We start from the raw sequence: 27,312 nt of genomic DNA on the forward strand, positions 1-27,312 counted from the left end.
GGATAAATTTTTGCTCAGAAGTGTCCTTTCTGAAGATCATCAAAATAAGTTTTCAATGTAGCTTCCTAAATCCAGTCTTCGCTCTGTTAGTTATTAGGGATTTTTTGAATAAACAATCCATGCATAACTCTGCACTCTGTCCTGCTGTTTTCTGACTTGAGATGTGGTCATCTAGAAAGGATTTCTTTCTTATATTAAAGTCTGGAAGCTTAGAAACCTGGTACTTCCACCTGATGTAGTGTGTGCTTCCCAGAATTTTAAAGATTAAGATGAATCACGACAAGTGAAATGACCCTAGACAGAGAACACAGAGGGCTGGTGCGTGTTTGCTGTAACCTTCTGAGAGAGCTCTTCATCTCGTTTACATGTTCTTGAGAGACTGCCTTCCGTACCATGATGACCGAGCCATCCGGACTGCAGACCTCCCTCCCCACACAGCAGTTGCTTCCTCAGAGGTCCTGTGCGTCTGGATTACCTTTTAATCACGGGCCACGTTCTCGGTTGCAGGTATACGAAAAGCAAGCTACCCCTTTCTGAATATAACTCTCTTGTTTCTTGTTTAATTTTTATTGTGTGAAAATAATGCTATTTTTTAACTTAACACCTTTGGATTGGTTGTTCACAATGACCATACATTGACAATTACTCAGCCTCAATTTTTTCTCAGTTTTTTTATTGTGGTAAAATATGCATAACATAAAATTGACCATCTTAACCATTTTTAAGTGCACAGTTCAGTGGTATTAAATATGTTCCTAATGTGCAACCATCACTACCATCCTTCTCCAGAACTCTTTTATTTTGTACAACTAAAGCTCAGTTACCCAGTGAGCAATAACTCCACATTCTTCCCCACCATCTAACCTCTGGCAATCTCCATCCTACTTTCTGTCTCTATGATTTTGTCTACTCTAAGTATCTCACATAAGCGGAATCACACAGTATTGTTCTTTTCGTGACTGACTTATTTAACATAATGTCTTCAGTGTTCATCCACATTATAGCATGTGTCAGAATTTCCCTCCTTTTTATGGTTGAATAATATTCCATTGCACATAAGTACCATTTATCTGTCAATGGACACTTGGGTTGCTTCTGTATTTTAGCTGCTGTGAATAATGCTGATGTGAACAGGGGTGTACAAATGCCACTTTGAGATGATGCTGTCAGTGCTTTTCGGTATAATACCCAGAAGTGAAATTGCTGGATCTATGGTAGTTCCTATTTTTACTTTTTGAGGAACCATCATACTGTTTTCTACATTGTCTACCATAAACATTCCCATCAACACTGCATGAGGGTTCCAATTACTCTACATACTCACCAACATTTGTTATTTTCTTTTTTTTTTTTTAAATAATAGCTATCCTAATGAGTGTGAGGTGGTATCTTATTGCAGTTTTGTATACTATTACAGAGATCGTTGAAGTAAAAAAACCTTTACGTGAAGGATTAGGTGTGTGTATGAATTACGCTTTTTGCTATCTCAGTTGATAAACTGATCCATCAGATATTCAAAAGGAAACTGAGGCTATCTCCCACTGTTGTGAGGCCCATCTGCCACCGTCAATAGCAACAGAAACTTACAGCATAGTTGTGAAATTCCAAATTCAGAGAGACCTAAGATCGAGTCTCACTTTCGCTGTTTACTAGCTATGTGATCGTTAAGACCGTCTCCTTAATTAAATTGTTATTCTCAGTAGAATAGTAATATTCTCTATGCCAAAGGTTTCCTATGAAAAAATGAGACCTTAACTGAGTTAAAACATTTGAGTTAAATGAAGTAATGCATAAAAATTATGGCACACACTGAGCATTCCATAAATACTATCTGCATTGCTGATGAAGATTGTTATGCAAACATACCCTGTATTCTGAAAACACAAAGCAGCTTTTTGGCTGAAACCAGCTCCCAAATGGTAACAGGGAAACCTTTTCCAACAGGTTATAAGGAAAAAATCTGAGGGGAGGAGATAATATTTCTAATCTTAGAGCTCAGGAGAGAATGCTTTTTTCATCATTTGGCAAATCAGGGGTCTTTTGGGGACACCAGAACAAGGCACAGTCAGAGAGTTAAAACAACTTCTCTTAAAAGGAACAGACTTCCCTCATGTGAAAGTTTGCTCAAAGTTGATGGGACAAGCACTAAGAAATAAACTTTTCCATTTTGCTTGGGTAGTGTGACCTGGGGACCAACTAGTTCATATCTTGGAAGAGCCAACTTGCTAAATATAGCTGCTGTTTCTTAAAAATGTTATTTTTATCCATTAAAATAATATTATTGTTACCAAGTGTCACTGGGGGTTTACTTTGTGAAAGAAACTCGTCATAGACATAAGGGATCAAATATGAATATGACACGGCCCTGCCCTCAGGGGTCTTACGCGGAAAGGTAGAATATACCTATTTAAAAAAAGCCATACTCAGCATCAAGGGCTAAATGCTTTATGACTGATGATTGACAGCACGAGAATGACTCATTTTCATCTAGAAAAAGAAGAAGACTTGGGCCTTATTGGTTTTGGCTCCACCACTTATTAAGTTTTGGTCCCACTACTTATTAAGATTGTAACCTGGGAAAATTCACTTATATTCTTTGAGTTTTCAACTTTCCGAAGGCTGAACAGAGGTGATAATGTCTGTGTTACCACTGCCATGCAGTTGATATAAGATTCAAATGAGCTAAGGCTTATGAAAGCACGCAATAAATTATAACACTAGCGCTCTGATCTATGACGTGATCATTTTGCTTCCTCTGTCTCATCATAGGATGAGATGAGACTCTAATAACCACTTTCGTTTTTTTGTTTTCTGTCTTAGCTCATGAAATATCTGAAAGTTGTTTCTTTGCGTGTGTGTATTGTGTGAGCATTACTAAGTCTCAAACTGAAGCAGCAGAGCTAACCACAGACATCTGGTCTCCTAATAATATCTCAGCACTTGATCCTGAAGACAATAGATTGCACCTATTTCAGAGAACAGTTAGTGTCACGCTCAGTCCACAGCGGAGGAAATGGAGCTTTCATTCATGTAAACACTTATTGAAGAAATGATGATGAACAGCCTTCCCTGCACCGAGCGCCCTGCTATCAAGAAAAGGCAGGGAGCTCAGTTCTAACACTGACCTTTGCTGGTAACTCCTTGGCACTGAGTAAATCATTCATCTCCCTGTCCTTCAGTTTCCGCCTCTGTAAACTGAACGTTGCTTAGTTGCAAAACACACAGCCAATCTGATGCCTGAAAATACTGAAAGATAGAGACAAAGTGAAAAAAGGAAGGGTATGAAATCCTCTTCCATTCATTTCATCTGTGACAAGGGGGTGATTGCTATTCTTCAGAGTTACCAGAGTGGGCCGGGGAAAGAATAATTTGTTGGTGGAAGCCAAGGTGAGCACTGGGTGGATCCAGGAATTTGAGTGAGTGTTGGGTAGTCGGGAAGGAGCTGGGGCAAGATAAGACTGTCAGCTTCCAGAATGGGAGCTTCTAGGGTAAGTATCAGAAACGAGCCAGGAGACAGCTCTGGTTAGTATTTAGGGAATTTTAAAACTAGGTTGTAATGGGCCGAAGGAGTTTTTGTGAGATGAAGAGAGATCTCAAATTTTGTCCATAAGCCTAAAAGTAGAAGTTGGTTCTACGCCAGATGACTTGGCACTGATTTTCACCCTGGGTTAGACAATTTTCTGTGTGTGTGTGGTATCTCAGCTTATTGTGAAGCATATTAAACATAGGTGAAAGCAATGTTCAACTAAAGGATAAAGAAAAAGAAAGTTAATGAAATAATATTCAAGATAGGAACTGAAATGAGCTGAGGGGGCCTCTGGAGAGGAACACAGCTAACATGCATTAAGTTCACATGCATGCCTGCGGGGCCCCGGGAACTCTCACATCCACAAAATAACCTCGTTATCGCCATGCAAGGTGGTTGACATACAGATGTGAAAAGTGAAGTACAGAGAGTCAGCAACTTGTCTGAAGTCAGGAATGACTGTGCTGTTGAGCTCAGGTTTCAACTGTGGAGCGTGTGACACTGTTCTCTCAGAAACTGTCGTGGCCTCAGCACCCTTGGCACACTGTCTTCGTCGTTATAGAATGGTCTCTCCTAGAAAGGGGAGCCTTCTTCCAAACGTCTGTCACAGTGTTAGCACTACCGAAAGCTGTCATCCCAGTGCGGGGCACATGGATTCAGGCAGCGGCATGTGAGTGTTCTATTGTCACCCCATGGTCACCGCTGGGGCTAGCATTTCATGAAACCTGCCGACCTTGCTTAGTTGGGAAGACCATGGGGGTGGGGGAAGGACCCTAAATCCCACTGTCATTTGGAAAACTGGTCAGTGAGAGTAGGCAGTCCACTTCCCAGAGGCAAATCTTTTCGAATATGCATAATTTCATAGAGGCACAGGATTTCAGAGCTGAAGAGATCTTAGAGATGGAACTTGGCTCTATGGCCCAGTCTAGGTTAGAGGAAAGCTAGGGCAAGCGTTCATTGATGGCCCTCGTGTTTTCCTGAACTCAGCATTTTCCTGTCTGTGGCACTGGGTGTGTGATTAAGCCATTTAACTGATGCCTGGATTTGTAATTTATTAACCCAGGAAAACGGCATTTATCATTTGAATGTGTCAGAGTTAGGGAGGGAAAGAGTTCTTCTAGAAACTCTGTTCTGGGCTATTTAGGGCGACCCTGCTTGCCCACTGTGGGAACTGGTACTTGCCTTGCTGACCCCTGGACTGAGTTCTCCCAGCCCTAATGAACTCGGAAGTACCAGCCACGAAGGTCTGGGTACTTCCCATCAAGGATAAAACTGAAAATAGGAACCCTTTGGTTGCTGACTGTGAGATAAACTTGCCTAAGCAGCCTGGCAAAAGCAGCGGATCATGTGAAAAGCCACATGACTAGCCAGAAATAATTGGAGCTCGAAAGATGCCAGTGTCGATGAGTAAGATTTCTTCCATCAAAGGGTCCAGTTAAAGCAAATTCACCCACTCACAGGTTCTTAAGTGCCGTTAGCATTTACCCTGAAACATTTCACTCTTCCTGAAGTGGCAAATTAAGTGATTTAATTAACACAGAAATGTCAGCCTTTATTGACTACAACTAGCGGTCCATGCATTTCTGCTTTATTATTAATTCATTTATTGCTTTATTCGACACATCTTTAAAACCTACTGTCAGCTAGGCAGGGTGCAAGACACAAATAATACTTCCTTCATGAAATTTTTTCTGATTCCTCCTGTGTAAGTTTGTATTTCCCTTTCCTGCAACCTAGTGGCTATTGTTGGCGTGTCTCCAAATAGATTTATGACATTTGCGTTGTATCATAGCAAACTGAGAACATGTCTTATCCTACTATTCAGAACAAAGAAAATTGAAGGCAGACATAATGCTTTACTAATGTCTGTAATTTTCATGGTACTTAAAGTTGTCTTGGCCTAAGGTATGTTCTCGGGATTGTGGAGTGAATGACTGAATATTTGTTGAATTGAATAAGAAGTTGATTTAGTGTAAGCTAAGTTATGCTGCCTTAACAAACATCCCTTAGAATTCAGTAGCTCACAACGCAAAGGTTTATTTCACATCTATGTTAACGTCCATTGTGAGTTAGGTACAACTCTACTTCCTATCTTTCTCATTCTGCCATCTGGGTAGGAGGAGCAGCTACTAATTGGGACCAGCCTATCTTGTGGCAGGGGGACAAAAGAGACAGCAGAAGCACACGATGGACCAGAAGTGGCATGTATCACTTCTGCTCAAATTTAATTGGCCAAAGCCAGTCATGTAGCTAAACCTCCCATGAAGGGCAGACAAGTATGATTCTCCCACAAAGAAGACAGTGAATATTTGAGAATAATAATATAACCTAACACAGAAGTCATCCTTATTTTCAAGAAGCTTAAAATATAGTTGAGGAAGTAAGCTAGACACAACTACAACTTAAAAAATGAAGTGTAAGCAACATGTTATAGATGTAAGAGGAAGGAGAGACTTCTGTTGACTGAGATTAGTTGTAGGAGGCTTAATAGAGGATGTACCCTTTAGACTGGGCATTGAAAGTAGGATTTTTTGAGAAGGAAATGGGGGAAAGTTGGACTCAGTGAATAGAGTATCAGGAAACATATGAAGGTGCTCAAACAAAAGGTGGACTCAGGAAAAAAGTGAACAGCACACTTTCGGTGGAGAGTAAGATGCCACATAAAGGGAAATAGTGTGTTAAACTCTAGACTAAAGAATTTAGAGCCCATTCAGCAGGCAATGGTCAGCCAGTTTTGGAAGCTAAATGAAGAAGAAGGGGTTGGAGAGAAGCTGAAGACAGTTATAAGACAACTTGAAGTGTTTAGGCAGGAGATACTAAAAGGAGAACCAGGGCAGTGACAAGTATAATGAACAGGACAGAATATATATAGGCAACTTGCAAAGACAATCAACAAAGCTTGAAAACTGACCAGTTTGAGGAGCAAAGTGTGAGGGGAGAGAGAGAGAGAGAGGAGTTGAAGATGATCAAATAGTGGTGGTGTCATTAATGGAATTAGAAAAATAAGAAAGAGCTGACTTGTGGAATGGGAAAATAATAAGTTTTATTTTAGCTACGCTGAGTTTGAGGGATTTCAGATAGAAATGTTTAGCAGGCAGACGGCTCTGTGGAAATAGAGTTTAGGACTGTGGTTGTGATCGAAGATGTAGACATGTGGGACCCTCTAAAGAGGGGAGAGTTGAAACCATGGATGCAGATGAGACTATCAAAGGGGAATATGGCTGAGAGGCAGAGCCTTGGGGGATCCCCCACCTGCAGGGTGTGTGAAGATGAAGATAAGTCTGGGAGGAAGACTGAGGAGCACTTGCAGGAGGAGCGGAGGACAGGGTAGCGTCAGAGCACTAAGCTGACGCAGATGAGGGTCTGAGGAGGAGAGAGGGGTCAACAGGATCAAATATCTCAGAGAGCGCCAGGAGGAAGAGGAAGTAGAAAGGGACACGGGCTTAGTGGAAGAGATCAGTGGTGATGGGTAAGGAAACAACTTCAGTCAATAATAGGGATGTCCTTTTGAGATATTTGTTAATGAAAATCATAGATATTGAATGATGGAGAGGTAGTCAGAGGGGTGGAATCAAGAGTACAGTGAGTGGGCAAGCCTCCGAAATGAAGACGGACACTCTCCATGCGTGGAAGGCAGGAGGAGACTATGTACTAAGAGGGGAAGCAGTCAATGGGAAGGCGAGAGTTCAAGGTAGCTCTTGCCAGAGAAGAGGATAAGAAATGTTCATTCTTTGAAATTTAAAAATAATTATGTGCTATTGAAAAATCAAGGTTTTTAAAACCATGCATATAAAACTAGCCAAGAGAAGGAGAAGAGATCTTCTATGTGACTATATTGTATTTATTTTCACATATTCAGTGTCCACCAAGGGCCATATATTCACATGCAATAAATGGTGTGGGGACTATATTATTGGGCTGCAGGATGGATGATTTTGGGAAAACGTGTTTGTTGCCTGGAGCTCACTAATGGTCCAAGTGTCCTTTCAGTGGGTGAAGAGCACTGGAGGCCTTTCATGAAGGCATGCTAGAAGCCTTTTCTTCCTACCAGTTTGAGATTGCCGGTATTTCTCCAAGGCGACTAGGACTTTTGCAACCCACAAAGCTCTGGAGGGAATAACACCCAACCAGAGCATAATCACGTTACACTGGGCTGCTGTCTGTGATGTGAGAAGACTGTCCTCAGGCAGGAAGAACTGGTGAACTTAGCAAAGAGGGACATTTGTAATATTTATTTCTTCGTTCTTTTATTCATCTTCTACACTCATGCAACATTCCACAGTGTTAATGAGCACCTGCCTTGTGGCAGGTCCTATTCTAAGTGCTGGCGTCTCCACTCACGGAGACTATGTCGCTGTGAACCAGTAACGATATTTGTGTAATGTCATGTAATGATGAGTGTTATAAAGGAAAAATGAAACAGGTTGAAGAGACAAAGAATAAATGGTGGAGGAGGGGGTGTTGGGGGGGACTGCTATTTTACAGAGAGCTGCCTTGGAAGGTCTCTGATGAGAAAACACCAAAACAAACACCTGAAAGATCTGGAGGAAGCAAATCCTATGCAGAGTGAACAGCCAATGCCAAGACTATTCATTCTTGAGACGAGAATGATCTTGACATGTTTTAGGAAGGGCACGTTCTGGGCAGGAGTAAAAGGAGCAGGTGGAGAGCAGTGGATGTGAAGTTGGAAAGAGAGGCCATATCACATGGGGCCTTGAAGGCTGTTCTTTTCAGTGTGATGGGAAACTGTTGGATGGGTTTGGACCAAGAAAGCAACATATCAGGGATTATGTTTTTAGAGGATGGCTCTGCCTGCTACATGAAAACAGACCATAAAAGGGCAAGACTTGAAGCAGGGAGACCGATCTGGAAGCTGCTACAGCTATCCAGGCAAGAGAAGATGCAGGCTTGGATAAGGATGACAGCAGTGGTGGTAAGAAAAGGTGGAAAGAGTCTAGATGGAGTTTTCATGTTTAAGTAATAGTTTTATTGAGGTATAATTCATATGCCATAGCCTTTTGTTCAATTGTGCACATTTAAAGTATAAAATTCAGTGGTTTTACAGATCAGTATGACAGGTCTCCATAATGGAGGCGATTCCAAGTATAGAGGGAAGAGAGGCATCAGAAATTTCACTTGGGTTAAGGGATAAGCAACTGGATGGACACGGGCAACATCTGCTGAGATGCAGAGAACTGAGAAGAAAAGTACTTCTATCCTTGGCTTGGAGATGACCTAGAAGCACATAGAAAAATGCCCAGTATGCTTAAATGTAAGATATATTGGCTATTTTTTTCCTGCACATAACACTTCCTCTCTATTTTTGGACAAAAAAAGCAAATCTGAGGTCCAGTTACTGAAATTGGGATACAGAGCCAGAGAGTTTCAACAGAAAGACTGATATGGTGTTCAGAAGTCAAACTGTGGATCTAGGAAGATTTTTATTTCTATTTTTCAGGGGCTGGAAAGGTCTCTTAAATATGACAGAGGATTAATTTCTTTTGGAAGTCAGATAACAAATTATCAGGCAGGACATTTTCTGTAGGAAGCCAGAGAGCAAATGATCATATTGGGTATTTTTAGTGGGCCATAGAATGCCTTCCATGAGTATCCTTTTATGGAAAAAGAATAAGAGCATAGATCAGATGGTGCATGCTTGTTGCCCAATAAATCACCAAATATGTGAAATTTGGTGATCTCCATTGGGATTCCCCACCATTCATTCTACCATCCCGACTTTGTGATGTGCCAATAGCTTCTGTGAATTGTGTGTATTTATACAGTAAATTTACAAACAAATTTTAAGATTTACATATACATATATGCATACATAACACTTAGGTTTAACAGCAATAATTCACATTCATTACTAAATTTATGGATGAAACAACTGGAGAAAGGCCAACTGAGTTGAAAGTGGAGAGGGAAATTCAGAGATACATTTTTTTAATGGGAAGTACTTGGTTTGGATTCTCGCCTTAACCTGCACCCTGGGACTCATTTGTCTTAGTTATCTACAGCTATACAATCAAACACGTCCATAGTTAGTGGCTTAAGACAGCAATTTATTATTATCTTTCCTAGTCTTGTCGGTTGACTGAGTGCATCTGGGCAGACTTCACTTGGGGTCCCTTGTGTATTTGCAGCCGTAGTGCTGCTGAGTTGGACCTGTGACGGTGCAGCTGGGCTGGGTGACCAAGATGGCTTCTTTGTCACGTGTCTGGCATTTCTGTGCTCCTCCAAGTGGTCTTTCTGTCTAACAAAGTAGCTTGAACTTCCGTCACGGCAGCTCAGGGCTCCAAGAGGCAGGACATGGAAACTTCAAGTCTGCACAAAGTCCAAACCCAAAACTGACACAATGCCATTTCTACCACATTCTGTTGGTTGAAGCCCTCAGGGGAGAGCCCAGATTCTGGATGGTGAAGGGACAGGCTCTATCTTTAGATGTGGAGGTGTGACATACACATAGAAGGAGGGAAAGAACTGATGACAGCCATTTGGGAGATAAACTACATTTAATCAGCATTTAATCAGCTTGTAATCATTTTCCTCTCATGCAGGAATTGTCAACCCTTTTAGAAAAAAAACCCTTTTTTAAAATATTAATTTATTGAAATAGAAAAGAAACTAAATAGCTGGTAACTAGCACTGTATTAAGTCCATTCTGTCATCAGAAAATCAGAGATTTCTGATTATTTTGTATCTTATATAACATCACTTTATTTATTATTTTACTTTATCTACATTACCACTTATCCAATATCAAAAAATGATTTTGACACATAATTCCTTATTTTGTTATCAAATCATTAGATGCTATTCCTCAAGAAAATAGACCAAGCAGATTTGGATTCTCCTGCAACTCTTTGTTGGTTTTCAGGATCAACCATCTGAATACTCTTTGATTTCATTTTTAGGCCTAGATCTACAGGCCAGTGGAAAGAATAATTTCCGGAATCATCCTGGTCATAACTTTTGGTCAATGTGATCCATTCAGTTTAACTGTACAGAGAACCATAGATACGGACCACCATATGTGCCTTTGTCAATCACATTCCTGGGTATCGGATCTAGGGAGGGGTTAGGCAAGAATGGGAAACCAAACAAGATGGTACTAGTTGGAGGTCCAGGACTGGTCGGGATTTGAAACGTGTGGGAGGAATCAGCAAGAGTTGGCAGGTATGAAACCAGGAGCCAACCAGGACTATCGCCAGGGGTCTTTGAAATAGTGAGAAGGGCGGGCAGCCCATGCAGGACAACGGCCAGCGTAAGAACTGAGCTGCAGCCCAGGAGACATCTCACCCCCAGGGAGCAGCTAAACAGCACTACAGAGACAGACAAATGAATTATTAACAAGCTGTTTTAAACACTTAATAAGACAGAGATAGGGCAAAGCTAGGAGTGCAGGAAGCAGCAATTGAGAAGATACACTTGTGAGTTAGACCAATAATTATTCAAGACAGGAAAGTCTTTTAAACTTAGCTGCTCAACCCCTTCCAGTCATCCCTAAAGAAATTTCCCTCTGACTGGACAAGACTCTGTAAAGTCCATAGCACCCGTAGGTTAAGGAATTCCCCGTTCTTGTTGTTATGAAGAGTTCACACCCTCCTGTGATCATAAACTTCCAGTTCACCTGTGTGAAATGTTTGCAGAGTGTTTGGCATGTGGCACTCAATGAATGTTAGTTCCTTCCCTGCCTTTCTTTTAGTGGCAAGATATGCAAAAGACCACTTAGCAAGAAGCAACTCTTGGCCCCGTCTCATAAAGGTAGAGCTGATCTGGTTTTGTAATCAATGTGTTGGCTATTCTCCATTTGTTGGTATTACCACAGTTTTCTGAATGGTACTTGTAGATTCCAATGCAGGAACAAATTGATAATCATGAAGAGTGGTTGCCTACATAGTACATAAAATAGTCTGCTCTGATCCAAGTTCCTCTGAAACAAAGTTAAATTTAAGCCAAAAGAGGTTGAGGCTATCAGAAGGAAAAGATTTGAGGGTCACACTTATGTCCATGATAGGGACTTGGTAGAATTTTTTAGAAAAGGTCTAACATTGACTCTCTCGTTTATTAAGAAATCTAAGTAAAGATTTATATAGGAAGGTGAAATGACTTCAAAATGAACACTTTCATAAGAATCCAAGCTGTTACTTCCTGTATTAGCAGAAACTCTCAGCAGCACACCCTGACATAGAGGGCCAGTGGTGAGTACCGTAATTCAAGTGAGGAATGGCAAAAGCAGACCATTTCCAGAACTGCCCAGTTAATCAAAAAGCCTGGAACTATTCCCAGAATGTTAAAAAAAAATTTTTTTTAAGTCTAACAAAACCTCAAGATAACTTTTGTACAATTGATCTAATGCCAATGGGATGTGAGAAGACAGTCAGAGATCTGCATTATCAAAGGGGTTTTACAGAGAATAAAGTGACTTGGGAAAGGAGGCTAGCACAGAAAAAGTAAACACAAATCATTTGTATGTGGTAGTTGGAGGGATTGTTGGGGGGAGGGCAAGGAAACATTCAAGGGGAAGAAGAAACTGTTCTACAATGTGTAGGAAGTCAATCAGGTTTCAGCTTCCCCAGAGGATAAGCATAGTATAATTATGAACTTGTACTTGGCACCAGATTTATTCCCCACACAAACAATTAACTCAGACCTAGGAAAAACCCTAAGAGAGAAGAGGAGACGTTTTATTTGAAGGTGGGTGCTGTGGATGAAATAATAAATGGGAGTGTTTTTATTCTCACAGATGACTTCCAAGTGGAAATTCCAAGTCCCACAGTATCCAATGGAAAAGATAAGTGATGAGAGCATTATTCACTTCCCTGCGGGAAAGTATTCCTCAGTGATTACTTGGGGTCCAGAGGTAGTTTCGTATCGCACCAGTGCTCTTATAGTTGAGTCTAATTACAGCATTCTCAACTTTCCAAGAATTTTTAATGACTAGAATATTTGAAACTTTGTCATTTCCTGAAAGGCTCAAGTAAATCACATAAATAATTCTCATTTGGCCCATATACAATCTATTAGTGAAGTAGTTCAAGTGCCCTTTGACTTTACACACTGACTCCTTGAGTTTTTACGTAAAAGCACATCTGTTTCATTCAACCAATTGCAACTATAGAATTCTCTCTAAGAATGTCAAGTAACACAAACAGATACCAGTAAAGGGTCATTTTTCTCTCCCTTAGCAACACTTTTTTTCAATTAGCTAAAGATAAACATAGCTGCCTCTATATGTCAGCAATTCTACGTCTAGGTATATTGCCAAGAGAAATATGTCCACCTCAAAGATATACAAGAATGTTCACAGTAGCTTTATTCATAATAACCTAAGACTTAAATAAACCCAAATGTCCTTCACAGTAGAATATTACAAAACTGTGAAAAGGAGCTAGCCACTGTTATATGCAACAACACGGATGAATTGCCAGACACAAAGTTGAGTGAAAGAAGGTAGGCACAAAAGAATACAATTATGATTCCACTCATATAAAGTTCAAAGACAGTTAAAATTAATTCATGGTGATAGAAGAATAGTGGGTATCTTTGGAGGATATTGACTGCAGTGGGCACCAGAAAGCCTTCTGGAAGGCTGGAAATGTTTTATGTCTTGTCTCTGTGATGGTTTGATAGGTGTACACACATGTGAAATGTAATTAAGCTGCGTACTTAACATTTAAGCACTTTACTGTATGTATATTAGAGCTCAACTTTTTAAAAATATAAAAGAAAAAGGAGCCTTTTCAGAAGTTTATAGTTGGAAAGCCAAAATTTAGACTTCTACTCAAGACACCAGCTCTTGATTGGTGATACAGTGATGGCTGTATCCAATAATTTTCTGTGAATATAGTTTGTGCCCCAAATTTTAGAAAAGTAAGCATAATAGGAAATTATAATTAAAATATCTTTTCTCTACATATTGGACATCAATAATAATGATATCAGCTACTGTTCATTGTACATGTGATGCACAACCCAGAATGTGGTTCATTTATTTTCAACAAATAATTTCATCATTTCTTATTGTCTTGAATTTAAAGACTATGGTGAAGTATAGAAACCTAAATCAGGTAAATAGTCCCCATTATGAAATTCTCATAGCAAAGTTTATTTGTCTGCTTTGCTATGTTACAAATATGCTGCCAAAGGAGGCTACAGAAAGGGGAGAGTGAGCCCTGCCGCTGGAATGGTTTTACTTCAATTTTCTTCCAATAGAGTGGCCTCCCATTAGTGCTTCTCTGATTCGAGTAGTTAATCTTCAGAAGTAATCAATAAAAGTTTTAGTTTTAGGCCTCATTTTAAAAAAGAAATAATTTTTAATCAATTGACTTTCAGAAAAGTCCTTCACCTTGACTTTGTTGATTTTTCTTAAGGATTCAAATAAACCATGTCTGTACTTACAGGAAGCATGTGCTTCCATTCCAAGGAGGAGATGCTCTCTTGCATTTAGAAGTTTTGAATCCATTTCAGGAACCTAGTAGGACAACGGAGAGCATTGAGGAAGCCATTAATAAGTAAGAACCACTTGGGTGCTACAGACATTCATCATGAATGCCAAAGAAACCCAAGAGGTAAAGTCAGTTGGGAGCAGTTTCATTCTCAAACGAATATCATTTTGTTGGGGAACACTGTTGGCTGGGTAAAACTTTTGAAAGCTGTGCCCTCATTGTCCACAGTGCAGCCAAACATCTGGGAGAGCACTCAGGTTCATAACCCTTGTCTCTGATTCAATTTCAAAACCCAGCTTCTTGGCTGCTGTTTTGAAATGATGGGAAAAGTTCAGCTGAATCTCAGCGGTGGCCATGGAGCGATCACAGCTTAGAAACAAAACATTTTAAAAAAACACTTGAGCATCTTGCGGAGCCTCAGGAAGCCAGTGCTTTTAGGAGAGAAGTCCTGGCCCCTGAGGCTTGACAGGTATGTGGAAACCCAGGAGTGGGGGGCTGGGTCTGCTTAACAACAATTTAAGGGGCACTCTTGGTTGCTGCTTCCTGAAACCAGAGTCTTGCACGAGCTATTTATGGAGAATAGTGGGTAAACTCTTCAGTCGGCATTATTTATAAACTTCTAGGGAGTTTATGAATATTAATAAGACGAGGGGACAAAAAGCTGTGAATGTTATAATGTAGAATTTGGCAAGCAGTTATTTTAGTGGTTTAGAATTAATTTATTCTTTATTGTTTAGAAAGATCACTCTAGCTTCAGTGAGAAGGGAAGAAGCAAGTCTGGAGGCTGATGCAGTAACACAGGCCAGAAATTAAGGTAGTGGCACTTGGGATGCAGAAAAGAGTGGATTTAGAAGATAATCGAGCAGCAGATGACTGACCCAATGTGGAGGCTTAGGAAGGGGGCGCATCCAAGAGCTAAGTCTGGGATTTGGGCTTGGGGGGCAGAGTAGACTCTGGCACCATTCTCGGAGAGAGGGAACTAGGGGAGTAGGACATGTTGGGAGGAGGCAGACTCATTCACATGTTTGAACTTACTAGTTTTAGCTCCTCATCCAGCTCTCCATGTCTCAGCCCAGAGAGCGATCTGGAAGAGAGATTGAGATCTGAAAATTGTCTGCATAGAAATGGTCATCACAGGCTTGCTAGTGCCTCAGATCACCACGGAACCTAGAACAGATCCTTCAGGACTGTTTAAGGGACGGTGCCGAAGAAAAGGAACATAAAAGGGAGAGAGGGGAGTGGCTGGATTGTTAGGAGGAGAAACAGAAGAGAATGATGATTCTCTAGAGCCAGAAGAGAGCCTTCCAAGGGGGTAATAATTGGTGACAGTAAACACGAGTGACAAATCAATAAAGAGGGAAAAGCAGCTATTGGATTCAGCTAGGAAGTTGTGAACACGGTCCTTGGCAAGAGCAGACTTAGTGAATTCTATCTGCGGCAAGTTGGGTTTTGAACACAAGGAGAGAAAGTGAAGACAATATGTGTAGAAGACTCTTTCAAAAAGCCTGGCTGGTCAGGGAAGGAGAGAAGAAGGGTGGTGACTGGAGAGGAAAGTGGGAACTAGGAAGAGTGTTGTTTGTGTGTTTGGTTTTTGTGTCAAAGGAGAGACATGTTTTAAAATGCTGGGGAATTATTTAGCAAACACTTAAATAATACTTGCCATGGGCCAGGCACTGTTCTAAATGCTTTACACATATTCACTAATTTAATCCTCATAAAGGGAGATATTCTTTGATCTCCCTTTACAGATGGCAAAGAACTTGTCTAAAGCCACATGGCTGTACAGGGTGAAGTCAGAATCTGTCCCTGGGCTACCTGACCCCAGAGTTCGTGCTGTTAATCATTACCCACTGGATCCCTTGCTGTGTTCTGCAGAACTATGTGGGTGGGAAGGAGTCATCTGTGGAGGAAAAATGTTTAAAGGTACAGGAGGGGGAGGAAAAACAGTAGAATAAAGTACCTCCAAAGATGGGAAGGGAATGGGGCCAAGAGCACAAGTGGAGAGGTCAGCCTTAAACAGAAAGGAATATTGGAATAGGAGAGAAAGAGGATAGAAATTAAGGGTATAGCTGTAACTAAATTCATACTTTCAGTGGCAGGAGATAGAGGTTTTTTTCGAAAGTGTGGAGGAGAAATGGTCTGAGAGCAACCGTAGGGAGTAAAGAAGATGCTGATCTAATTTTCAGACCTGAAAGTTTCATATGGGATGTGGGAAAGAGACTGTCACTCAAGAGGCTGCTTGGTATCTCGAGAAAGAGCCAAGTTTTACTTAAGGCAAAGAGGGAAGGCTCCATGAAGATGTAGGGAGGTTAATCACGGGGAGATTCAGAGGAAAGACATGGGAGGGAGAAGAGGGATGGGGAGCTGGGATGGGAGCAGAGACTAGGGTATCAGTAACCAGAGGGGCTTGAGTCTTGGGAGGGCAGCAAGAATAACCAGGTCTTCTCTACCATGTCTTGTGAGTTTCCCCAGCTGAGAGGACATCTAGAAGTTAGTCTTCTGATTGGGGGAGTGGCTGAGTGAGTAAGGAGAGGAGAGGAGGGAGGAAATGGTGGGACTGGGGGTGGTTCAGGGGTCCTGGAGGGGTGGTACTTCCAAATGAGTCATTGTTCTGGAAGATGAAAAGCCTTTGGCAGAAGTCACTGTGGTCAGATCCACCTGTGAAAGTTCTTGAGAAAGGACTTAGAGGAAGGCTCCTTGTGTGTGTGTGTGTGTGTGTGTGTGTGTGTCTGTGTGTGTGTGTGTGTCTCTGTGTGTGTGTGTGTGTGTGTGTGTATGTGTGTGTGTGCGCACGTGCTGAGAAAAGTTTTTCCTATCTGGTGTCTTTGATATTCAAAGTGACAAGTCTTGTAACATTTTGTACCAACAGTATATTTCAATGTATATTTCAGTAGACTGGCCATGTCGCCTGTCAGGGGTGACGAGTGTTCCAGCAGCCCAGTTAGTTCGCTCCAGAGGGCTACTCCTGACCACATTAGTACACTGTGCCCTAAATATCTGGAACATGCATTAGTCAAATGGAAAGCTGCCTTATTACTATTAGAGAAACATTACCAACAAATAAAAAGAGGACAAAAAAATCCCTGAAAGAGAAATGGGCAAAAGATTTGAATGAGAACTTCACAGAGAAAGAAATATGAGTGACCAATACACCTGTGAAAAAATGCTGGCCCTCACTTATAATTAATAAAACACTCTTTCACCTATTATATTTACAAAGACATATAAAAATTAATACCACAGAGTGTGCAGTGCTGACATGTCTGCTTCGAGTGGAATACTATACAGCCATTATAAGAACGAGGCAGAGTTACACGCTCTGCTATGTCAAGAACTCTGCAATATGTTAAGAAAAAAACAATGAAGATTCAGAATAGTATGCATATGAAATACTATTTTAAAATCAGTCTCATATATGTGCTTGTAAATGATCAGAAAATGTTTGGAAGAATACAGAAGAAGTCATTATCATGTTTAACTCTGGAGAATGGCTTTGGAGGCCTAAGGGGATACAGACCACGAGGACAGATGGAAACTTTTTAAAAACTTATTTTGTTATGGAAAATTTTCATCATATGCAGGTAGAGAGAATGACATAGTGAGCCCCGTGCCCATCCACCCATCACCAAGGTCCAACAGTACTTGATTAGGTCATCCTTTTGCTCTGTTAGTTTGCATTATTTTTATTTCAAAAAATGCAACATAATGAAAGTGATTTTCCCCAGTGCCCTCACATCCACAGGCTTGTTAGCCTAAACTCTGGTTTCCAGAGGCAGGAGAAGGCTTCAGGGACTGGGGAGCTGGGGAGGTTTAGCTACATTCCTCTTGAATTCTGTCAGCCGTGTAGCTAGAGGAACAGCTTACTTTGTCCAGATAATACAAAACTATCCTTAATTTAAAAAGCAACATCAAAGGAAGACAGTCCGCTCTCCAAGGGGAATTTAATATGCTCACTGCACCCCACCCACACCCCCCAGTCCATGTTTTCATTAAGGGACAATTTGATTTATCCTGCAGCTTATTTTTATTTCTCTGTTAAGATTTACTTCATTTCCCAGCAGAGACCCAAACTGAGAAAACAGTACCTTCCTCTTCAGATTAGGGTGTCTTGGACAGCCAAGAAGCTGCTGCCAGATGTCACCCTTGGTCACAGTGAATGTCTCACGCCGGAGGTTCAGGGGAGCTTGGAAAAGTACATAGATTCCCAGTAGGAAGAGTGTTGAATTCTGCCGACTGAAAATGAGGATACCTGCTCCCTGCCTGCATCCATTCATTTACTCAACAGTCATTCATTCCACTTACCCTGCTCTCTGCCAGGCTCTGTGTTAGAGTTAGGATTGTGAAGTTGAGGAGCACGCTGCCTCTGACCTTCAGGGGCTTATCAAAACTGGAAAGAATCTTTCAAGATTTACTCTGCTTCCTCTGCTCGGATTGATCTTTCCTATCTTGTCCACTTATTCTTACTCATCCTTCAGAATTTAGCCACGAGTCACCACCTCCAATGAGCAACCCACACTTAACAATTTACTGTTTCCTTTGCCGGGAACACCCTTCCTATCTTGTTCACCTAGACTTACTCATCCTGCAAAACTGGGGTCACCAGTTCCCATCACTAGCCCAGGCTGACCCCTCACATTCAAGCTAGACCAATCTGCTCACCAGATTGCATTACAGATTATCACATGTTTGCCTCCCTTTGGGGCAGAGCTTTTGATTCTCCAGTTTGTATACAGTGCATGGCATACATGTTCATTGGATTAATGCATAAAGAAGTGTAACAGCATAATTTCTCTGGGTTTTATGCCGCTTAGGTTCTCGTAAGTGCCTTCAAAGATAATCTCCCTGGTTAACAGGCTCTCCACAGCTGCTTCTCCTTCTATCTGTGTTCCACCAAAACACAGATCTTATCTGAGAGGGCCCAAGGCTCCAAGTAACAGGAGCAGATTTATGTCTGGGGTCCCAGCCCCAAGCAACTAACATGTAATGCTCATCTCTTTGAAAGAGGCATTGGTGTTGGGTTCAGAACCATTGTTTGATCTTTTCTGTGTTAAATACTTGAAGTATAAGAAGAAATTGGAACTAACATATATTGTTGAGATTTGACTCTATGGAATCTTTGGACAGTGTAAAGGTCATTGCAGGGTGTTTGTACGATTGTCGAACTCTTAAGAAAGACCAGGCAACATATGCCAGGTGACGAATCATACTCAGTAAGCGCTAGACCGAGAGTCAGGGACCTAGATTCTCCTTCCTTTTGAGGTCTCAGTTTCTTCACTTGCAAAAGAGAAGAAAAAGGAGGAAGAGGAGGAGGAAGAAGAAAAGGGAAGCAGGGAGAGAAGGAGAAGGAGGTGCCTTCAAGGGTCTCTCATAGCTTTAAGCTCAATGAATCCATGAGTCCATTATCCAGGTTGCAAATATCTTCAGTAAATTGAAACAAAAAGTTAGTCCTCTTATCTGATCTCCTCTTCTGTAAATTGCCATTGAGATATGAGGGATTATTGTAATATTCTTTTATTTCCCCACTAATCCTTTTCTGTGAACTGAGACATTTACAGGTAACAAGCAAGCAAAAAAAAAAAAAAGTCCTTGTGGGAATTGGACTTCAAGAGAAAATTCCAGTGTCCATTGTTTTGCTTGATTTATTTTTGGCAAAGCTGTCTTACTTCTAGTTGCCATTGCATAGTTTGAATTTAATCCAATGGGAGAGAAGATTCCATCTTTAATTATGACTCCACTGCTGACGGCTCCCATTATGGGTGGGGACGCAGCTCTCTGGAGCTGGTCTGGCATCTGAGCTTCCAGGCTGTGGCATTTCCAGAGGCTCCTGTGACCCTGCCCATCCATACCACTGCCTTCCCCGCAACAGGACTGCTGAGGGACTTCCTTAGAGTACAGCTTGTTCAGTTTTTTCTTTAGCATCCACGATTCTACTAAAAGAAATCAGGCATGACTAGTTGATAAGTGTCTCCTTGATTCAGATTTATATCAGATATCAAAGTGGGAGAGGTAGGAAGTGACTTACACCCCCAAAAAAAGAATAACTACTAGTAATTGTCACATGCCCACTACATACCAAGTCTTTCTTCATTTCTTCTTCACACAACACTGTGAGATAGGTACTATTATAGGCCCCATTTTATAAATGAAGAAATTGAGGTTCAAAGAAGTTGTTATCTAGTCTAAGACTACGTAGCACTATGTCTGTGTTCAGACCCAGAATATCTGACCCCACAGTCTGTGCATATAACCAACCACTATGCTATACTGCTTCTCAAGAACTGTATGCCATCAGACCTGGAAGACAGCACTGAGCAGAACCAATGATGTAAGGTTTTTAGTGGATTCCAAAATGATAACAGAAGCTAATTATCAGCATGTAACCTGAGTTAGCACAAGATAAGTTTTGGATAATATAGATATAGAAGTCTTTGTTAAATAAAAGATAAATTTAAGAAACATCCCAGATACAATAAACCAAGAGAAATTAACAAGTTGTATTAGTTAGGGTAAATGGTTTCAGCTGTTATAACAACTGCTCCCACATATCAACAGCTTATCACAACAAACAAAAACCATTTATTACTCCCAGTTCAGTGTGGCTGATAGGTGGGCTCTGCTCCACACAGTCATTCAGAGCAGGATCAGGGCACTTAGGCAAGGAGGGCACTCATCTCGGGTACAGAATTGAAAGGAGGAACTCAGAAATCAAGATAAAATATTTTAATGCAGTATTTTGAAAAAATCAAAACTAATGCAAAAATATTCATGATGAACAAAGTATTAAATTTTTAAATTAAGACAGTATTCAACAGAGCTGGGTTAAGAGTGAGGTGATTGAAATGCTGGAGAGGCTGTGGAGAAAAGGGAACCCTCCTACACTGCTGGTGGGAATGCAGTTTGGTGCAGCCACTGTGGAAAACAATATGGAGAGTTCTCAAAAGACTAGGAAAAGACTTACCATGTGGCCCAGTCATCCCACTCCTGGGCATATATCCAGAAGGAACCCTACTTCAAAACGACACCTGCATCCCAATGTTCACAGCAGCACTATTTACAATAGTTAAGACATGGAAACAGCCTAAATGTCTATCGACAGATGACTGGATAAAGAAGATGTATATTTATACAATGGAATACTATTCAGCCATAAAAATGACAACATAACATCATTTACAGCAGCATGGATGTCCCTGGGGAATGTCATTCTAAGTAAAGTAATCCAGAAAGAGAAAGAAAAATACCACATAAGATCACTTATATGTGGAATCTAAAAAAAAAAAAAAAAAAAAAAAAAAAGAAAGAAAGAAAGAAAAGGGAAAAAAAAGACAAATGAACATAAATACAAAACAAAAACAGACTCATAGACATAGAATACAAACTTGTGGTTGCCAGGGGGGAGGGGGTAGAAAGGGACAGACTGGGAGTTCAAAATTTGTAGATACTGACAGGTATAAATAGAATAGATAAACAAGATTATGCTGTAGAGCACAGGGAAATGTATACAAGATCTTGTGGTAGCTCATGGTGAAAAAATATGTGATAATGAATATATGTATGTTCCTGTATAACTGAAAAATTGTGTTCTACACTGGAAATTGACATAACATTGTAAACTGACTGTAACTCATAAAATTAAGAAAAAAAAAGTGAGGTGGTTGAGACTCAGTTGTGTTGGCTAATTAAAGACAAAACTAAAATATCCAACTAAACAGAATGACATTTGCTCGGAAAATGTAGGTTCACAGGTGTGAGCAAAACAAAAGCATGCATTATTGCTCCTTCCCTCTGTGCCTAGAGCCAAGACAAAGGGGAAAAAGTGTCTCCAGATCAGTGGGGGAGCAAACATTGCATTTTCCCCATCATTCCAGGCAAGAGATGGAGCACAAGGATGTAGGAACTAGAGTGGTTTTCACTTTGGCAACCATGGGACCCCAAGGAACTGGTTTGATAATCCAGACTGGGAGGAGCAGCTTGTCCACTTGGCCTCAGTTGGTGGCTGCTCTGGACAAATAGCCCCAAAGAACCTTTGGTTCAGGGCTCTTACTGAGGTAGTTATTCTTTTCACAGAGACCAAGATACCCAGGAACCATCTTAAATAATATTGCTAAAAGCCAACCATTATCTTACATTTTGAATAATATTTATACCCAAATATTAACTCTTAAAAAACTGCAGATGAGTGGCATTATCCTGCTTTTAATGCAAGACAATCAAGCTTCAATTCATTTAAAGCATAGTCTGCTGGTTTTAGGGTGGAAGCCGTGTTTGAAAGTGGCAGATGCAGGCGGGCCCAGGACTCGAGAGAATAGTCCCGGCACCCTATCAGGACGCACCTCCGCAGACAGGTCTTCCCGCCAGCCGCAGCCGCGTGACTGTTCTGCTGTCTTCTTCATGGCACTTCTCCCGCTCTGACCTTGTCTTACTTAGTTGTTAACTTGTGTACTGTGTCTAACCCAGCATGCTGTGAATACCAGGAGATCAGAGCAGTGCTTGGCTCACAGCAGGTGCTCAATAAAAATGGAATGAACAAAGTAAGTTAGCACCAATCTATTGATTCTGCTTGGACTACTTTCCCTTCATGAAATTCTTCCATGATTAGCACATAAACAGACACTTAATACATAATAGTTGCAATTATTGTTACTGGGAGGGGGTGGAGGGTTGGGGGGTTACAAATGGCCTTGGACCAGTGGCTCATAAGGAAGGCAAATAACAGTACTACATTCAGACTTTTGATACAATGAAATAAACCCAATTTACATCACGCCATTATAGCAAGTTTTACATATTTAATCCACATCAATAAATACTCATATTTCAAAAGCACTCCATTTTCTAGGACTTTCTTTGATTCTTGATAGATAATGGACGTGAAAAGAATTCTGGTAAAGTGGACCTGTGATGGCAGCTTTTGCAGTTAAACATTCAACATTAATTAATCATTATGCACACACACTAACACATAGGCACACATATGCATACATATTCAGGATAGATAGATAGATAGATAGATAGATAGACAGACAGACAGACAGACAGACACATACATATAGATGTACAGCTATAACTATAGAAAGATGTGTGTAAGTTTCCTGACACATGTAACTCACATCATACGAGTATTCACAGCAGAGTTCCATGTCCAACAATTTCCACATCATCAAGCAGCACTTATAAACTAAATGGCTTGGAGTAATTTATGATCCAAGTTCAAATAACTGCCATGGATTCAATATTCTAAGGACTTATATTAAAATTAATGTATTTCATCAAACTGGGTACATTTTTAGGTATTGGGTCATATTACCCTGTTCAGTAGTAACACTCATCCAGCGATAATGATTAATTTATAAGAATTCACAATTAATCCACACTGTCTTGATTCAGAGCTAACTCTATATTTTAACACTCTCCACATTTTAATATTTTAAATATTTACCTATATTTGAACATCCCTGAAATCAAAGATGTCTTGTAATCAACATCTTATAAATACAGTATTTCTTTTTTTTCCTTAAAAGCTGTTATTAAAGTAATGGTGTGTCTTCCCATCAATGACAACTTAGAATAAAAGAAGTATGGTATTTATTTGTAAGAAACATGATAGATAGATTTATAATGTTAACATATTAAGAACTCATACAGAATGATGATAAATGCAGTAAGACGTGAGAGGTAAATGGGTAAAGGACATGAACCTTCCATTCACATCAGAAAAATGTAACTAGCTGGTAAATACAAACAACTTTACCAGCACTCAAATAAATTAAAATTAAAACAAACAAAAAAAACTATATTTCTGTCTTTCAGATTAGCAAAGAATAATTTTTTAAATATCCAATGCTAATTAGAGTAAAATAGAATGGGCACCCTCATCAGATTTTGGTGGGTAAATTGGCACATAATTTCTGGAAAGCAATTTGGCTGTATATATTAAAATTTTTAAAGTGTCCACACCCTGTTTATTCTTTCAGGGATGTATTACAAGAGAACAATCAGGAATAGGTTAAAAACTTATTCACAAAGACAATAAGTAGAAAAAAGTCAAGACTCTAAATTCACATGCTATAATTCAGTTATGTAAGGAATTCAGAAAAAAATAACTTAATAATATATCTTACTGGTATATATTTTACAAATAAATGCATATTATTTTAATAACCAGAAAAAAAAAGTTAAAAACCAAAGGGAAAAACAATGACCATGGGCTATTCTGACAGAATTTCTATTTCCTCCCAAAGGAAAGAAGAAAAATTTGCTTACCACAAAGTTTGTCCTCGTATAAGAATTCTCATCAAAAATTATGTGTCTGGGGGCTTTTATACATTTATGTGGCATGATATTTCAAGATTTGTTAGGTTTAGATGACATAAAAGTCTTGATCCATGGATTTTAAATTTGGGGGGAAATTGTTTTGAAGCTTGCTATTATTATTTGACTCTTTTTTCAGACACTGGCACCTCATCAATGAGAATTACCCTGTTAAGCATTGTCTTCCTGGATGAGGAAGTTTTCAATGTCCTTGCTAAAGATGGGACTAGTCAGCTTTTTATTATCTCTTGCAAATAATAGTCGGATGCAGTTCCTATCATGTAGATATTTATTTATCCAAAAACCCAACAGAGACTATACGCTGCTAATTAACAGTTATGTAATAAGAACATTGCAAGATTTTCCTTTAATAAGACTCCTGTGTCCAATTCAATACTGTCTCAGCATGAAACGATCTCCCAGAGGTCTCTGGCTGTTTCTTAGTCTCTCTACCTCTCAGCCTCATCTCCAATCTTGAAATTTTAGTTTTGTTTACAAATTTCTTTAAAAAAAAAAACCCATAAAATACTGCCTGCCTTGATGTGTGCCTTTGATGTCAGAAAGGAAACAGTTAAAATTGAACCTAAATGTATATACTTCATTTCTTTCATATATCAGTAACTTTCTTCTTATTATATTTACTGTTTCATGTGTTTATACTTTGGGTATTTTATTTAGGTTTGTTGATAGAATGCATTTCATTCGGACCCTCAAGTAGCTTGCAGGCTAGTTAGGGGTGGTAGGGTTGTGAAGCAGATATATTATCAGCATTTATAGTTTAAGGTCAAGAATATTGTCTATTTTTTTATCCAACATAAGTTTATTGAGTGTGTGCCGTTAGCCAGAGAGAGTTCTGGGCATTGGGATATAGCGAGGTCCAAGGCAGAGCCTTTGCTCCCTGAAGAGGAGGGTTAAGGGGGCACTCCGAGAGCATGGAAGAGAGGCGGGCTTCCATTAACTGTTGATCCACAATAATCTCGGTTTCTTTTCCCCTCAACCCCAATTCTTATTCCTCAGCTCCAGTCAAGTGGGTTTCTCATTCAGTAGGTCAGGAATGAGAACTGGAACCTGATTTTTTAAAACTCTCTTTGACAATTCTGATACACAAGTTTGGGAACCACTGTATCACTAAGTAGCCATAGTGACATCACACAGAAGTAGGTGAAAATGTTGAAAGGCAACAGAAACATTTCCCTGAAGCATCTACTTTCACAACATCTTGCTGCTATTAGAATTTTGGGTTAGAATATAAAATCTTAATGGTATCATCTCTACCTGTTCAACTATATAATTAAGACTTTCCTGTGTTCCTCTAGGTGATTCTCTGCTTTCGTAAGTTACTGAATTAACAGTCAACTGAAGTTATTTCTTTTGTTCTCATTTGAAATTATCTCCTTACAAAAATGATGTGGCCGTCTAGTGTCTTATTGTTCGTCTGGTTGGTGCAAGCCTGTGACATTTCCCTATCATAGTTTCACAAATGTTCCGTGCTTTCTTGCCTCTGGGCCTTTGAACACGCTATTCCGTTTTCCATTCATTGGCTCATTTACATTCAGATATGGAGTGTGGAAGACAATTAAGCTTTATACACACAAGATCTCAAAAGATGTAACTTCCATGCATCCTATCATTGAAAGCTACGGAGGATGGGCAAAACAGGACGGAGCGAGACAGGATTTAATTCCTTGCATGTTCTAGCTCAGCAGTGACGAACATGTACATCACCTTCGCAGTACAGTCATTGATTATTTCTTTTACCGTCGTGATAGGACTTTATTGCAACAAGGGAGGAGAACTGAATGTGTGAGCAGTGGTGGTGTAAGGACGTTAAATCCTCTGCTGATAGAAAAAGTCAATAGGGAAGATGCAAATTTGATAAATCAAGAAATAATAAGCATATGGGAAGGTAATATAGAAAAAAAACCCCAGAAGAAATGACTATGAGAATTCAAAGTGCTGCCTGAGTCAAGGATGGGTAAGGGATAGGGGCTGTGCCCAGGGGACTGTGTTGTTGTTTTTTTCTGTGAAAGTGTTTTAAATATTTAGAATATTTTTGTTATCATTGTGCTTGAAAAGTACATATATTTCTTTGATTAAAAAAAACAAATAACATGTATATTTTAGGCAGCTACCACTTGCCTGGCAAAGTGCTGCACTCTACCCGTGATAAAGGAGCAGCTAGAAAACACGGTTCTGACCCTCCAGGACCCTAAGTCACTTTGGAGGAGGTAAGCTACTACCCATATATAAAAAGCAATGAAAGAAAAAAGCGTGACCAAATCTGAGAAGAAACGCAAGACGTTTTGCATTTAAATGATATGTGCCTCAGTGTTTGCGAAACTGTAGAAGACAAAAAGGGCTGTTGAATTTATGATTTCTTTCCTTCCTCAAAGGGCAATGAAAATGAATCACTCTCCTTCGGCTGCTCCCTAAGGATTTGCAAATTTGGCCCCAATAAATCCTTTCCGCAGCAGGACTGTATTGACAAACTAGCTGAGCTCTGCATTGGTGCCACAAGGGCTGCTTTGCAGTCTTCAGTCTTGGCTCCTTAAAAAAAAAAAATCTGAAGCGCTTCCTTTGTATCAGGCACTTTGTTCTTATGAGCACTGAGTTCATGTTCCCTTCTGCTCAGTAACTGTCTTAAAATGATGCTGCAGAGAAAGCTGAAGAAGGACAAGCAAACAAGAAAATCGAGAGGGCCAGAAGAATGGAGGGCAAAAAGGAAAAAGAGCACAACTGTTGTGTTTGTGGGGCAGATTCACAAATGCATCTCTTGCCATTGCTGCTTATTTCCTTGGACATCCTGTCGCTTCCTCTATGCCCTTTTTGAAGAAGTATTTGTTAGGAAGGTTAAAATCACTGAGGAAGCTGTTTTTCAGGCACGTTCCTTGGCAAGAGATTTATCTTCTGGACCTCTGAAAAGTGTTACATTACAGCAGATAATGAAGCCTACTCAAGTGAGAAGGCATCAAGTGTTCTTGAATAAAGAAAAAAAAAAAAAGAAATCTCTGGAGGGAAGGTGTG

General features: G+C 40.1%; 1 long non-coding RNA gene across 1 annotated transcript; it reads left to right on the forward strand.

Annotated features, from left to right (window-relative positions):
- Positions 1-169: 169 nt before the first annotated feature.
- Positions 170-27,312, forward strand: LOC135321998 (uncharacterized). Its single transcript, XR_010382203.1, has 3 exons — positions 170-507; positions 26,413-26,516; positions 26,682-27,312. It is a non-coding gene; the product is annotated as an uncharacterized LOC135321998 (long non-coding RNA).

This window comes from Camelus dromedarius, chromosome 9, assembly GCF_036321535.1.
Source record: "Camelus dromedarius isolate mCamDro1 chromosome 9, mCamDro1.pat, whole genome shotgun sequence".
NCBI classification, from domain to species: Eukaryota; Metazoa; Chordata; class Mammalia; order Artiodactyla; family Camelidae; genus Camelus; species Camelus dromedarius.